This window comes from Scyliorhinus torazame, chromosome 1 (assembly GCF_047496885.1).
Source record: "Scyliorhinus torazame isolate Kashiwa2021f chromosome 1, sScyTor2.1, whole genome shotgun sequence".
NCBI lineage: Eukaryota > Metazoa > Chordata > Chondrichthyes > Carcharhiniformes > Scyliorhinidae > Scyliorhinus > Scyliorhinus torazame.
The window spans coordinates 18,933,914-18,950,699 of NC_092707.1; the positions used below are offsets into that span (position 1 = coordinate 18,933,914).

At 50.2% G+C, this 16,786-nt stretch overlaps 1 long non-coding RNA gene across 1 annotated transcript in view; it reads right to left on the reverse strand.

Annotated features, from left to right (window-relative positions):
* Window positions 1-840: 840 nt before the first annotated feature.
* LOC140429319 (uncharacterized) overlaps window positions 841-16,786 on the reverse strand; it is a 52,492-nt gene continuing 36,546 nt past the window's right edge. The window contains exon 2 of the long non-coding RNA XR_011949037.1: window positions 841-1,074. This is a non-coding gene — a long non-coding RNA (uncharacterized lncRNA). The remainder of the gene's footprint in view (window positions 1,075-16,786) is intronic.

Genomic DNA, 16,786 nt, shown 5'->3' on the forward strand with positions numbered 1-16,786 from the left:
GGAGATCAAATTGAGGTACACAAGATGATAAAAGGTATGGTTAAAGTAGAATTAGAGCGGGTGAGTCCTCTTGTGGAGCATTGTAGGACAAAAGGTCATAGCCTTAGAATAAGAGATAGCAAATTTCAAACGGAGTTGAGGAGAAACTACTTCTCCCAAAGTGTTGTGAATCTGTGGAATTCGCTACCCCAGAGGGCGGTGGATGCAAGGACAGTGAGTAAATTTACGGAGGAGTTTTAATTGTTTTTTTAATTGATTTTTAATTGGTAATTGGTTGAAGGGCTATGGAGAAGGGGCAGGACGGCGGCGGAGCTAATGATCGAAAGGCGGAGCAGACTCGATGGGCCAAATGGCTAAATTCTGTTCCTTTATCTTATGAACTTATAAACCATATTGTGGTTCACCAGTTTGTTAGATTTTGTAAATTTGATGTTCCTTACAGCAATGTCGAGATGTCTCTAGTTTCTGAGTGTTTACCAGAGCACATTATAATATATCAGGAATCACAAAATGCCTGCGCTCATGCTTATCCCAGTTCCCGTTTCCAGGTGTTTCAGATATCTGCTTATCTTAGCTCAGAGTCAACACCCAGGCTGAAGAAATCAAGCACATTGAGCACAGGTCAATTATCAGAATAACATAATCAAACACACAGTGAATAAACCATTGAACACTCCACCTCACATGGGCAAGCTTTTGCTAGAAGGACACACATGGGGAAACCAAGAACATCCCAAAAGGAATGGGAGATCACCTGAGGGATCATGAGCTCCTGGTGGACGGTTGTGTCAGCTCGGCAATACTTCAAGGACCCTTAGTGAGCGAAGTACAAGCAGAGCATTTGATTCAAGACATTGTTTAATGGATGAACGTTGGCCCGGATTTTGTGGTCAGCTTGGTGGTGACAGGACTCCCGCTGGCATTGAATAAATCTTCGCACAAACCTGTCACTATCGTCTGCCCTGGTGAGAATTACAGCTGCCTTGAGAGCGGGATTTCCTCCTCGCATTGGCTGCAGTGGGGCCTGGTAATACTGTTTAACGAAGGAGAGAACTTGTACATGGGAAGTAACTGCTGGAAAAAGAGTATAAAACAGGCAGTGGAAAATCACATTTAGCAGACAAGATTAATTTTGCAAAATAATTTTACAGCATTAGAAATGTAGACATATTTTTCGCGGAGCGCAATGGTTTTGGTCAGATAATTCACTCAAAAATCGACAAAGGAACAAATAAAAAATATTTAACAAGATTATTTAATATTTAACGTTAATATTTAACGAGGGGCTCGTTGGTCTATGGGTATGATTCTCGCTTTTGGTTAGCACGGTAGCATAGGGTTAGGACGGTAGCATAGTGGTTAGCACAATTGCTTCACATCTCCAGGGTGCCAGGTTCGATTCCGGCTTGGGTCACTGTCTGTGCGGAGTCTGCACGTCCTCCCCGTGTGTGCGTGGGTTTCCTCCGGGTGCTGCGGTTTCCTCCCACAGTCCAAAGATGTGCAGGTTAGGTGGATTGGCCATGATAAATTGCCCTTAGTGTCCAAAATTGCCCTTAGTGTTGGGTGGGGTTACTGGGTTATGGGGATAGGGGGTAGGGTGCTCTTTCCAAGAGCCGGTGCAGACTCGAATGGCCGAATGGCCTCCTTCTGCACTGTAAATTCTATGGCTATGGCTACATTCTATGGCTAAGTCTTGATAAATCATAGAAATTTTACTTCTTAACAAGATTTATCAAACTTTTAATAGCTTCATAGATCATAGAATTTACAGTGCAGAAGGAGGCCATTCGGCCCATCGAGTCTGCACCGGCTCTTGGAAAGAGCACCCTACCCAAGGTCAACACCTCCACCCAATCCCCATAACCCAGAAACCCCACCCAACACTAAGGGCAATTTTGGGCACTAAGGGCAATTTAGAATGGCCAATCCACCTAACCTGCACATCTTTGGACTGTGGGAGGAAACCGGAGCACCCGGAGGAAACCCACGCACACACGGGGAGGACGTGCAGACTCCGCACAGACAGCGACCCAAGCCGGAATCGAACCTGGCACCCTGGAGCTGTGAAGCAACTGTGCTAACCACTGTGCTACCATGCTGCTTACGTGGTAAAAAAAAATAATTATACCATTTTATTTGAAAATCGGGCAGGCCTCCTCATCAAGCATTTACGAAATGTGAAGAGGCCCCTCACGCTTCAGAAGATGGCGCCGGAGCGAGGCGACTTTCTGCGAGCTCGCCCCAACAGATCCACTTTTTACTTAACTTATACTCGTTCTAATCTTTTCCCTATTATGTATTTTCTTTTATTCCCTTTTCTTCCCATGTACTTAATGATCTGTTGAGCTGCTCGCAGAAAAATACTTTTCACTGAATCTTGGTACACGTGACAATAAACAAATCCAATCCAAAATGCAGGCGGAAACATTAAAAGCGGAATTATTCAGATTTGTGGTCAATTAGCCAAGCTGCACACTGGCCCCATACTTTCTGTTTGAGGTAATGGACCCTTGGGTGTACTATTGGTTGTTGCACCGTGATTTCTGGATGCGGTCTGTGTTTACATCCTAAAAGGTTGCCGAGGGTGTCCGACACCCACTGGCCATCACGGCATCCAAACCCAGAAAGGACACAAAGGGAAAGCTCAATCGACTTACATTTAAACAATCGAGACATCCTAACAGCCAGTGAAGTACTTTTGAAGTTAGTCACTGCTGTAAAGCAGGGAACCCGACAACCAATTGGCACACGGCAGACTCTTGGCATGTGAGAGTACCTTTAAGAAATGGGTGTTTATAAATGGGTGTGTATATAAATATCTGTAGTGAGAGTACCTTTAACAAATGGGTGTTTACTACTGCAGTGATGTCAGAGAGTGGGTGGAGCTGGGCTGCCTGTCAGCTTTATACTTTCGTTTTAGGCTGTTTGCTGCAGGGTGTGTTTTAGTTTCGTTTTCAGAGCTGGATAGCTGCAGTCACAGCCAGAAGGTGTATGAATCTCTCTGTAATCTAAAGACTGTAAATCGATCCCGGTGATTTAAAACTAATAACAGTAGCGACTTTAACCTGATGTGCTTCTGGTAAAAGGTGTTTTAAGTCGTATGGATGTTAAAAGGAAAGCTTACAGGATTACTTAGTGTTGTATCCTTTGGGGATTGTATTTGAATTAATGGTTGCTAAGATATTCACTGTATGTTTTGAAAAGGTTAACTTGAGTTCATAGAATAAACATTGTTTTGTTTTAAAAAACACTCTTCCATTCCTGCTGTACCACACCTGTAGAGTGGGCCGTGTGCTCCCCATACCACAATCTATTAAAAGTTGTGGGTCAGGTGAACTCCATGATACACTTTGGGGTTCTCTAAACCCTGGCCCATAACACTCTCGCTAGCAGCAATGTGTTAATAATCAGATCACCTGTGTCTGTGGTGCTGTTCGAGGGATAAATATTAACAGGACACCGGGGCAAATTTGTCGTTCTTTTTCCCTCAGCATTGCCAAGGGATGTTTTGCACCCACCCGAGAGAGAGAGAAAATAGTGCCTTAGTTTAATGCCCCAATGGAAAGACAGCACCTCCGACAGCACCTCCTCTGTACTGCACTGGAGTCCCTGGAGTGGGATTCGAAATGATCGCTATCCAGAGGAGTACCATACCATTCAGGGTGGCATGCTGACACAGTGGTTGGCACAGCTGCTTCACAGCACCAGGGACCCAGGTTGGATTCCGACCTCAGGTGACTGTCTGCGTGAGGTTTCCTCCGGGTGCTTTCTCCCCGTGGCTGCGCGGGGTTCCCGCGGGTGCTCCGGTTTCCTCCCGCAGTCCAAAGAAGTGCGGGTTAGGTGGGGTGGCCACGCTAAACTGGCCCTAGGTGGGATTGCGGGGATAAGGAGGGGGATTGGGCCTGTGTAGGATGATGCTCTTTCCGACAGTTAGTGCAGACTTGGTGGGCTGAATTGCCTCCTTCTGCACTGTAGAGATTCTATGATACCTCAGTACTTCACCTGTGAGGATGGGGCCTGTGGGGAGGGAGGGGTGGTGAGGGGGTGACTTCTGAGAGTGGTACGGGGGAGAGTGGACAGAGTATTTAATCTTCACATATTTTTAAAACTCACCTATAATGCAGTAGTATTCTGAAGTGGGTGGTGATCGGGACACGTTCAACGCTCCACCAATCACAGAGTAAGTTAAAATTGGGACAAATTTCTATAAAGTTAATATTAACCTATAGGAACCCGTACCCACCACCCATCACCATGGTCCCTCATACCCCGACCATCAATCTTTGCCCTTATCCACTACATATCATTTCACCTAGCATCCTCTGATTCTTCCTGGACAATTTTATTCTTAGGCAGCCTGACAGTTCCTTGACAATTTAATAGTTCCTGGACAGCTTAACAGTTCCTGGACAGCTTGACAGTGCCTTGGCAGCTTAACAGTTCCTGGACAGCTTGACAGTTCCGACAAGTTTGTGCATAGTCGTGTCTAAGCCTAACAGTCCCAAAAGGTGCCGTACCTCTCTCAAAGGTGTCACGGGACCTTAGCCAGAGGGGTACCTTACTTCAGTGCTTCCAGATCTCTCTCCCGCTGGGACCACAATTTAAGGTGTCGAAGTTGCTGTGACCGCTCAGTGGGAACTCTCCCCTGCGAGAGCAGGGCGAGGAGGAAAACTGCAACAACAGGGGTGGGGGGGGCAGAATTTTAAATCTGATATTTTTAACAATGTGCCTGGTTTTCTGGAGCTTGAATCATGCCATCAACCATTCAGGCCATACCCAGCATTTTTAAAAAGGGGAGTTTGTAAAAAGGCCTCACATTCAATCGGAGCTCTTGCAGAGCACAAAATCTCGACCACTGTTCGGGGCGATGGATCCCAGTTTGGGAAGCCCTGCCGTACCTCCCCAAAGGGTGAGTCACCTATGGGATTCATCAAGTTCACAGCTCCTCTTACCTGGTCTGTTCTGCGCACTCTGGGATTCACATAACGAGGGTTCAAAACTCAGACGTCATCGGAGGCGACAGAAATGAACAGCTGCCTCTGCAAATCGCGCTTGCGTGTACCGGCCGGCTCCAGGCCCGACCCTGTGAATCGCAGAATCTTTACAGTACATAAGAAGGCCATTCAACCCATCGAGTCTGCACTGGCCCCCGGAAAGAGCGCCCGATCCTACCCCTCGCCCGACCCACCTAACCTGCACATCCCTGGACACTAAGGGGCACTTTTAGCGTGACCAATCCACCTAACCTGTACATCTTTGGACTGTGGGAGGAAACTGGAGCACCCGGAGGAAACCCACGCAGACATGGTGGAGAACGGGCAGACTTGTAGCCATCCGGGATGGCCACTTACAACTAGGGGCAGAGAAACTCGCAAAGCCTAGCGGGTAAAATGGACAAGGCAAGACTCAGGCAGGCTCAGAGCCTGAAATGCATATTTGTAAGCAAGAAGTCCAGACGGTATCGAAACTCCAACCAATTAGCATTTTAATGGGGCCGATTAGCATTTGATGGCCCATCTACACCAAAACAAAGGACTGGTACTCGGGCAACCGGGACAGTCCCAGACATTTCGGCGCCACTCCCTGTTCAAGGGAAACGCAAACAACGGGGTCAGTGACCGCTTGGGACACGCCCAGCCACCCAGATCCCCGCCCATTTATTGGTTAGGAATCGAACAGAGTGATCAGGGATCACCCAATTAGTAAGGCCCAAACTGAAGGACCGCCCAAAAGAGCGCGAAAACCCCCAAGTATAAAGGAAGAGTTTGCCACATGTTCGTCCTCTCTTGGACCTGGGGCCCCGGCAACGTCCATCTCCAATCGCAGCACCACCAGAAGCAAGTCCAAGTTCAACGCTCGCGACCAGACGGATGAGCCCAGCTGAGCAGCAGTTACTCTTTCGGACTCGATAGAACCAGAATCGAACAGCGGCCACTGTTTTCTGACCTAAGCCGGGTGCCTGAAGTTAAGTACAGGTTGTCTTAGTCGATAGGTGTAGTTAACTAGTAGTGTTTATGTTGCATGATAATTGTCTGTGTAAATAAAGTACTCTTGACCTTGAACTAACTAACTGGTGTTTGGCTCTTTGATCGATAGCCGGTTGAAACTTGTGGTGGTATCATTCGATACCTGGCGACTCTAAGCAATAATGAAATGAAATGAAAATCACTTATTGTCACAAGTAGGCTTCAATGAAGTTACTGTGAAAAGCCCCTAGTCACCACATTCCGGCGCCTGTTCGGGGAGGCTGGTTGTTGCAACCATACCAAGCATTGGTAAGACCGTACCCGGAGTATTGTGCACAGTTTTGGTCCCCTTATTTGAGGAAAGATGTAGTGGCATTGGAAGCACTTCAGAGAAGGTTCACTAGATTCCAGAGATGAAGGGTTTGACGTACGAGAAGAGATTGATCAGTTTAGGACTATACTCTCTTTGAGTTTGGCTGAATGGCCTCAATCTGAGCTACGGTCCTCTGAATTCAGAAACAGAGAGGGAATTGAAGCAGCTGAGTGCGGAGCAGGCCAACAGAAAAACCATTTACTCCATAAACCGTTTGAGCAGGCCTTAAACAATCCATTGTTTGAAGAAGAAAACAAATTACATTTAAAAACATATCACTTAACCGATATGATAATAGATCGGGGTGGGGGGAGGGAACACTGAGGTGAAGGAGACAGAATAGGCTGCGTCTGATCAAGGTGAATGCTCCAGGCAGAAGTCGAGATCTTTACCTCTGCCTAATCTGTATTTCATTGCTTCTGATGAGTGAAACCCAATCCCTTTCCATTTTATACTGGCGGTGATAACGATAATAATAATTTGGATTTCTATCGGCGAATAGTGCTCCCATCAGTGGGAAGTCCTGTTTAAGATGAAGACTTGCTCAAGGACACATGTGCCCGCACTGTCTGCACAACGGGGATGAATGGATTGTGGCAGGATTAGTCAAAATTTCTGGCTTTGCAGCTCACTTCGGCATCTCTGCGATACTCTCCTCGTGGGGCCCGTTTATTATCTAAATCTGTGCTCCCATTAATCTCCACAGGTCGCAAGCCAACCGCTCATTGTGATCTAGTAGGTTTTCCCTGTTGACCAGCAATTCCTGCATCCCGATAATTGAGAGAGGAAAGCTGAATCTGACTCATCTACGATGCCCCACATAGCCAAGTAGCCCCTTGACCATACAAAGGCTCAGGCATGGACAAGGATGAGGTAGCCGAGAGCTGCCAATACCTCCAGAGGTATGGACATGGCAACAACCACAAATCTACCAGAATATTGAATTGTGTAGCCAGCCAGAGTCAAATTATATCAAATATCAGGACAGGTTGCACAGACGAGATTTACATTCCCTTGCGTATGGAGGGTTAGCACTGTTGCTTCACAGTGCCAGGGTCCCAGGTTCGATTCACGGCTTGGGTCACTGTCTGTGCGGAGTCTGCACGTTCTCCCCGTGTCTGCGTGGGTTTCCTCCGGGTGCTCCGGTTTCCTCCCACAAGTCACCTTAAGGCCCTCCCCCGATGCTCCGCCCCCGATGGGCCGACTTCCTGACGGCGTGGATCACTTGTGGTCTGAGGTTTCGTCAACCTCGCGTGGTGGCTGTGGACTGTGTCTAGCGGCACCACAGTTGGGAGTGGGGGGGGAGAGAGAGCCGTTCCGCTGTCCGGGGGGGGGGGCGTTGGGGGGACTGGTGGGGGGTGGTCCGGGGGTGGCGAGGGAGATTACAGGGGAGCACTATGGTGAACCACTGTATTAGGAGATGGAAGGTAGGACCTGCACTACAGGTTCGCCGGTAGCTCCTGCCGGCTGGCTCCGCCCACAGAGAACTGTATAAATATGCATGACCTCCAGTGCCCTGCCATTTTGCCAGCTGCAGCAGGAGGCCACGCATCTGACTGTAATAAAGCCACAGTTGTCCCCAACTTTAGTCTTTGTGCAATTGATCGTGCATCAATTTATTACAGTCAGATTTTCCACAGAATGGATATCAGAATTAAGCCCGATCGCCTGCAGCTGGATCCGCACTCGCCCGACGCCAGAAAAGACTTTACTCACTGGCTAGCATGTTTTGAGGCTTACATCAACGCGGCGGACCCCGCGCCAACGGAGGCTCAGAAGATAAACGTCCGGTACTCCAGACTGAGCTCCAGCGTGTTCCCGTTGATCCAAGACGCCACGAATTACACAAAAGCAATGGAACTCCTTAAGGAACACTACGCGCAGAAGGCGAACACGCTCTTCGCCAGGCATGTACTCGCCACCCGCTCGCAACTACCTGGTGAGTCCATCGAAGACTTCTGGCGGGCCCTAATCCCACTCGTCCGGGACTGTGACTGTCAGGCCGTTAAGGCCGCTGAACACGCTAATCTCCTCATGCGCGATGCTTTTGTGACGGGGATTGCGTCGGACCGCATCCGAGAACGATTACTGGAAGGGGCCAAGCTCGAACTGGCAGAGACGAAAACCTTGGCGCTCTTCATGGCGGTCACATCCCGTAACGTGCAATTGTGCCCCTCCCGCCGCGCTGCCCACCCTTCTACTCCTTCCTACCCCTCCTGGACCCCGCCGACGACCTCCTCAGCCGAGGCCCTGCCTTCCCAATACGCCTGCACCGCACGCCGATCCGCGCACCCCGGGAGTCCCCGCTGCTACTTCTGCGGTCAGCAGAAGCACCCCCGCCAATACTGCCCGGCCCGCACTGCAGCTTGTAAAAATTGCAGTAAAAAGGGCCACTTCGCGGATGTGTGCCAGGCCCGCGCAGTCGCTGCGATCGCGCCCGCTATCGCCCCCTCCCCCATGCCAGACGCACAATGGGTGCCGCCATCTTGTCCCCCTTCGGCCACGTGCGCCCCATGGGCGCCGCCATCTTGTCCCGACCCCGCAATGTGCGCACCATGGGCGCCGCCACCTTGTCCCCCACAGGGTCTCCGGACATCCCGACATCGGAACCGCACATGCTCGCCACCCGAAGCATCCGACGACTACCCGCAGCTCGCTTCGATGACGCTGGACCAATCTCACCCGCACAACCTGGCCACCGCGTCGATGACGGTTAAAATCAACGGCCACGCGACCTCGTGCCTGCTGGACTCCGGGAGCACCGGAAGTTTCGTACACCCAGATACGGTAAGGCGCTGCTCCCTCGCGGTCCACCCTGCCAATCAAAAGATCTCCCGAGCCTCCGGATCCCACTCCATCCTGCTCCGAGGCTTTTGTACAGTCATCCTTACTGTCCAGGGCGTAGAATTTAGTAACTTCCGCCTCTATGTCCTTCCTAATCTCTGCGCTGCGATCCTGTTGGGCCTGGACTTCCAGTGCAACCTCCAGAGCCTCACCCGCAAATTCGAGGGGCCCTTACCCCCCCTTAATGTTTGCGGCCTCGCAACCCTCAAGGTCGATCCTTCCTCCCTTTTTGCCAATCTATCTGCGGATCTCAACAATTGACCTAAAATCCACCTACCACCAGCTCCCCACCCGGAAGTCGGACCATTCATACACGGCCTTCGAGGCAGATGGTCGCCTCTACCACTTCCTTAGTGTTCCTTTCGGTGTCACAAATGGGGTCTAGGTCTTCCAAAGAGAGATGGACCGAATGGTCGACCAGTACGGTTTGTGGGCCACCTTTCTGTACTTGGATAACGTCACCATTTGCGGCCATGACCAGCAGGACCACGATGCCAACCTCGATAAATTCCTCTGCACTGCCACTCTTCTCAATCTGACGTATAACAAAGAGAAGTGTGTGTTCAGCACGACCCGGTTAGCCATTCTCGGCTATATAGTTCAAAACTGACGTTTCGGCCCGACCCCGACCGCATGCGCCCCCTCATGGAGCTCCCCCTCCCCCACTGCCCCAAGGCCCTCAAACGCTGCCTGGGGTTCTTTTCCTACTAAGCTCAGTGGGTCACAAACTATGTGGACAAGGCCCGCCCACTCAATCAGTCCACCCAATTCCCCCTCGCGGCCGAGGCACAACACGCTTTCGCTTGCATCAGAGCAGACATCGCCAAGGCCGGGATGCACGCAGTGGACGAGTCACTGCCTTTCCAAGTAGAAAGCGATGCTTCAGACGTCGCCCTTGCCGCCACTCTAAACCAGGCAGGCAGACCCGTGGTATTCTTTTCCCGCACTCTTCATGCCTCTGAAATTCGACACATCCGTCGAAAAGGAGGCCCAGGCTATCATTGAAGCTGTGCGGCATTGGAGGCATTACCTGGCCGGTAAGAGATTCACTCTCCTTACGGACCAACGGTCGGTAGCCTTCATGTGTAATAACACACAGCGGGGCAAGATCAAAAATGATAAAATCTTACGTTGGAGAATCGAGCTCTCCACCTATAATTACGAGATCTTGTAACGCCCCGGTAAACTCAACGAGCCCCCAGACGCCCTCTCCCGAGGTACATGTGCCAGCGCACAAGTGGACCAACTCCAGGCCCTATACTACAGCCTTTGTCACCCGGGGGTCACTCGATTGTACCATCTGGTCAAAGCTCGCAATCTGCCCTACTCCGTCGAGGAAGTAAGGACAGTCACCAGGGACTACCAGGTCTGTGCGGAGTGCAAGCCACACTTCTACCGGCCAGACCGTGCACGCCTGGTGAAGGCTTCCCACCCCTTTGAACGCCTCAGCGTGGATTTCACCTCCCTACCACCGACCGTAACACGTACATTCTCAGTGTGGTCGATGAGTACTCCAGATTCCCCTTCACCATCCCATGCCCCGTGATGTCTGCCACCGTCATCAAGGCCCTCAGCACCACCTTCGCTCTGTTCGGTTTCCCCGCCTACATCCACAGCGACAGGGGATCCTCATTCATGAGCGATGCGCTGCATCAGTTCCTGCTCAGCAGGGGTATAACCTCCAGCAGGACGACCAGCTACAACCCCCGGGGAAGCGGGCAAGTAGAACGGGAGAATGGGATGGTTTGGAGGGCCGTCCAGCTGACCCTATTGTCCAGGAACTTCCCAGCCTCTCGCTGGCAGGCGGTCCTCCCTGACGTTCTACACTCCATCCGGTCACTATTGTGCACCGCCATTAATAACATACCCCATGAACGTGTTTTTACCTTCCCCAGGAAGTCCACATCCGAGGTGTCGCTCCCGACTTGTCTCGCAGCTCCAGGACCGGTCCTTCTCCGAAGGCATGTCCGACTCCACAAGGCGGACCCCTTGGTGGACAGGGTTCACCTGCTCCACACCAACCCTCAATATGCCTACAGTGAGTTCCCCGACGGCCGCCAAGATATTGTCTCACTCAGGGACCTGGCACCGTCAGGTTCCATCCCAACACACACCCCCACCAATGCGCCTCCCCCCCCACCTCCCACCGCGCCGCCAATATTGATCCCACCAGACCACCCCCCCTCCCCTTTTCCGCACAAGAGGACAGAGAGGACTTCGGCACACTCCAGTTGTTCCCCGATGACTGGCCAGCATCAACACCGCCACCACCGCCATCGGTGCCACCTCCACCACCGCCAGCACCGACTTCGCCGCCACCGTTACGTCGCTCCCAACGAAGCACCAAAGCACCGGATCGGCTGAACCTTTGACGCACTCCGGACCGTCAACATGGACTGTTCTGTCCCTACCACTGTACATAATTGCACAAATGGAGATAGTCTGACGTCAGCCCCACCGGACTCATTTTTAACAGGGGGTGAATGTGGTGAACCACTGCAATAGGAGATGTAAGGTAGGACCTGCACTACACGTTCACCGGTAGCTCCTGCCGGCTGGCTGTGCCCATTGTAGCCATCTGGGATGGCCACGTCCCGATTACAAAATGGACACTTACAAAGAATGCAGGGAAAATTGGACAATTCTAAGAAACAAGCAGGTGCAAGCTCTGTCTGTTGATTAGAACCTTAAACTCTCAGACAGGACAGAAACTACCAAATGATTTACATACTAATGAGCCATCTCCGTGGTCAAAAGGGAAACATTTAGATACACAATGTTAGGACAGACTCCCCGGCGCCAGAAGAAGCAAAGACAAAGCAGACTGACAGTCACCAGGACACGCCCAGCGATCAGGGAACCACCCCTCTATTGGAGGAAAATCGATACCGATGATTGGGAAAGACCCAATTAGTTGAGGCCAAGTTCAAGGCCCGTCCAAAAGAGCGCAAAGCCCTTTTGGGTATAAAAGGTATCCCCCAAGGGAGATCGCTCTCCTTTGGTTTTGGCTCTCAGCAAAGAGAGAAACCTGCCTAGCAGCTACAGCAGACCAAGTAAGTTCCAAGTCAACGCACGCTACGAGATAGACGCTCCTAGTTGCTATCCTGTAAACAGCTCGACCCAGCAGCCTCAGAACCGAGCAACGGCCATTGTTCCTCTGACTGAGTGGGCACCCGAAGCTAAGTATAGGCTTTAGGAATAGTGGTAGTTTAGTTTGCAGAGTTTATGCATGAGTAGATTTGACTGTGTGTAAATAAATGAGCATTGCTTTTGAACTTACTAACTGGTGATCGAGTCATTGACCAGTTTTCGGTTCTGAACCTTGTGGCGGTGTCGAAAGATACCTGGCGACTCTTGAGCAAACGTGATTAAATAGAGCCAAATTAAGAACCAACCAAAAGTTAGCAACATTTACGAGCGACATCTGACGGGACTCGATTTAGAAGTGGCCTAACCACTCCGAGAGAACCCAAAATTTGATTTGAGAATCCAATTGGGAACAGAAAAACCACAAGCGCCAAAACAGTACTGGTCAAGCCTCTGAGATTCGGAAGTGTGTCAATGCATGCGTACTAACAGGGATATAACAGGTTCCCGTAACAGCCTCACCGAACAGGCGCCGGAATGTGGCGACTAGGGGCTTTTCACAGTAACTTCATTTGAAGCCTACTTGTGACAATAAGCGATTTTCATTTCATAAGGTAAACCTGAGAGATTTTGTTGCGAAAAACTGTCAGGAGTTTTGTAGGCCGGAAATTAGCGTAAGCCATACCCGTGTTTACATCACCACTTTATCATCCCCTGTTCCAAATTCAGTAGAGATCCTAGTAGAGAGAATGGCAATGAAGGCAATGGGACGCCTTATGAACCCCCAGGAATTCGAGGTCGCAGCGACCAGCAGTAGAGTAGGACAGTGTCCCGTTTGGGAAGAAGAGATCAGAAAACTTGGTGGGAGAACCTGTCAGAGATCCACAAGAAGAGCTTAGGGAAAGCTCGCAAGCAAAGGGCAATCGTGTCCTGTTTGGCACAATTGCGAGGCACAGAGAAGGTCGTTAGGACGCTCCATAGAGAGATAGAGGAGAGAGACAGAAACAGTGAGTAGACGTGAGTGAGGTAGAGAAAGAGAATCGAGATCTGAAAGAGCAGTTCGCAGCAAGGGACAGAGAGGTGGATGATGCCAAGAGGGCACACCAGTCGTGTCTCGCGCATTTGAACAGCTTTCAGACACAATACGATAAGGCCTACCAGGACACGCAACGTGCGATCTTGGTAAGACAAGAAACAGAACAGCAAGTTGAGAAATTGCAGAAACAGTGCAACGATTTAAAAGCAGCCCTACGAGCGCTCCATACTTCCATGACGGAACAAAGGCAAAGCTCCGTATACCACTCAAAGTGCCGGAAGCAAATTGCAGAATTGCAATCTCTGCTGTCCGTGCAAAATGGCTTTCCGAGTACATTCGGACCCCAATTAGATCAAGAAAACGGCCTTGATTGGCAGGAATTGAACGAGACTGCCCAAAGATATGTACATGGGATATGTACGCAGGAAAAACCCCAGAAAAGGAAAGCGCCCCAACCCCCAACCGAACAGGCAGAACACACCCCCATGAATCCTGTAACCACACACCGCAGGGCCGCAGGAGAAGGAGAAGCAGACTTTCTTTCCACAACCCCGTTAACCGTGACCCAATTACGGGACGCATGTGGAAAAATTATACCGTTCCTTCCCACATCCGACCCCCACCAATTTTTCGCGAAAGTCAAACAGGCAACCATGTACGGCCTGGACGAAAAGGAGCAAGTGAAGCTCACAGTTTTAAGCCTCGACCCTTCAGTCGTAGCTGCCCTTCCCGACCCACAGAATGTAGGAGGAGGCACACTCCAAGAGATGCACACAGTGATCCTTGATGCGATTGGCTTTAACAGAGGAGACCCCGTAGAAGGCCGAAATAAGTGTAGGCAAAAGAAGACAGAGACCTGTTTCTAGCAGCTACATCAGACCAAGTAAGTTCCAAGTCAACGCACGCTATGAGATAGACGCTCCTAGTCGCTACCCTGTAAACAGCTCAATCCAGCAGCCTCAGAACCGAGCAACGGCCATTGTTCCTCTGACTGAGTGGGCGCCCGAAGCTAAGTATAGGCCTTAGTAATAGTGGTAGTTTAGTTTTGTAGAGTTTATGCATGAGTAGATCTGACTGTGTGTAAATAAATGAGCATTGCTTTTGAACTTACTAACTGGTGTATCGAGTCATTGACCAGTTTTCGGTTCTGAACCTTGTGGCGGTGTCGAAAGATACCTGGCGACTCTTGAGCAAACGTGATTAAACAGAGCCAAATTAAGAGCCAACCAAAAGTTAGCAACACCGTGGGGAACTGTATAAATATGCATGACCTCCAGTGCCCTTCCATTTCACCAGCTGCAGCAGGAGGCCAAGCATCTGACTGTAATAAAGCCACAGTTGTACCCAACTTTAGTCTTTGTGCAATTGATCGTGCATCAAGCACTATCTGGCAGGCTGGGTCCGCGCGCGGCCAGCGCCATGTTGTACGGCCCAACTCCTTCCTTTCTGATAGTTCCTTTACGGGGTCGGGAGTCATTTCCAACCCTGGTATTAAAGTACACAAAGAGGATAATCTTATCTTCCTCAGGAACGTTGAAGAGTATTGTGTCCAGGATGGAGCCTTCTTTGGATTTGGCATTGACATCAAGGGTTGGGGCATAGACACTCACGACTACTCAGTGAGTCTTACGTCAGTGGGAGGGAAATTAATGGAGAGAATTCTTCGAGACAGGGATCTACTCCCGTTTGGAAGCAAATGGACGTATTAGTGAGAGGCAGCATGGTTTTGTGAAGGGGAGGTCGTGTCTCACTAACTTGATAGTTTTTCGAAGAGGTCACAAAGATGATTGATGCAGGTAGGGCAGTGGATGTTGTCTATATGGACTTCAGTAAGGTCTTTGACAAGGTCCCTCATGGTAGACTGGTACAAAAGGTGAAGTCACACGGGATCAGGGGTGAGCTGGCAAGGTGGATACAGAACTGGCTAGGTCATAGAAGGCAGAGAGTAGCAATGGAAGGGTGCTTTTCTAATTGGAGGGCTGGGATCAGTGCTGGGACCTTTGCTCTTTGTAGTATATATAAATGATTTGGAGGAAAATGTAACTGGTCTGATTAGTAAGTTTGCAGACGCCACAAAGGTTGGTGGAATTGCGGATAGCGATGAGGAGTGTCAGAGGATACAGCAGGATATAGATCGTTTGGAGACTTGGACGGAGAGATGGCAGATGGAGTTTAATCCGGAGAAATGTGAGGTAATGCATTTTGGAAGGTCTAATGCAGGTAGGGAATATACAGTGAATGGTAGAAACCTCAAGAGTATTGAAAGTCAGAGAGATATAGGTGTACAGGTCCACAGGTCACTAAAAGGGGCAACACAGGTGGAGAAGGTAGTCAAGAAGGCATACGGCATGCTTGCCTTCATTGGCCGGGGCATTGAGTATAAGAATTGGCAAGTCATGTTGCAGCTGTATAGAACCTTAGTTAGGCCACACTTGGAGTACAGTGTTCAATTCTGGTCGCCACACTACCAGAAGGATGTGGAGGCTTTAGAGAGGGTGCAGAAGAGATTGACCAGGATGTTGCCTGGTATGGAGGGCATTAGCTATGAGGAGCGGTTGAATAAACTCGGTTTGTTCTCACTGGAACGACGGAGGTTGAGGGGCGACTTGATAGAGGTCTACAGAATTATGAGGGGCATAGACAGAGTGGATAGTCAGAGACTTTTTCCCAAGGTGGAGGGGTCAATTACTAGGGGGCATAGGTTTAAGGTGCGAGGGGCAAGGTTTAGAGGAGATGTACGAGGCAAGTTTTTTACACAGAGGGTAGTGGGTGCCTGGAACTTGCTACCGGAGGAGGTGGTGGAAGCAGGTTCGATAGTGACATTTAAGGGGCATCTTGACAAATACATGAATAGGATGGGAATAGAGGGTTACGGACCCAGGATGTGTAGAAGATTTTAGTTCAGACGGGCAGCATGGTCGGCACGGGCTTGGAGGGCCAAAGGGCCTGTTCCTGTGCTGTACTTTTCTTTGTTCTTTGTACTGGTTCTTGGCAAGTTGGAGACGGAAGGTTATGAGGCGCTCGTTGATGCCGACAGGGAGCTCTGAAAGTCAGTTGACGAGTTAGTTCTTGATAGCGAATCCAATTCCATGCGCCCAAAGCTGACCCTCGGGATGTCCTCTCCAGAAGAAGGTGTAACAACTGCCATCTTCCCTAAGCTGCCCTTCGGGTCGATTGCAGGGCAGCAACGTCAACGTTGAAGTGCCTGAATTCACGGCAACAAGGGCAGTTCTCCATTCCGGTCGATTGATTTATCCACGAGGGTTCGCACATTCCAGGTTCCAAATTGAGTTTAATGTTGATTTTCTGACCACAGGTAGCTGAGCTGCTGGGTGGTGATTTTCCAGTCGGGCTGGGGATGGAACAGGCTATTTTTAGGGCACCTTTTCTAACCCTTTCCCCATGCGGGGTGAGGAGAGGGGATCCTGAAGAGGGCTGCTCGGTCATGGGGAGAAAGCTGCCGGAATGCCTTACCTGTTC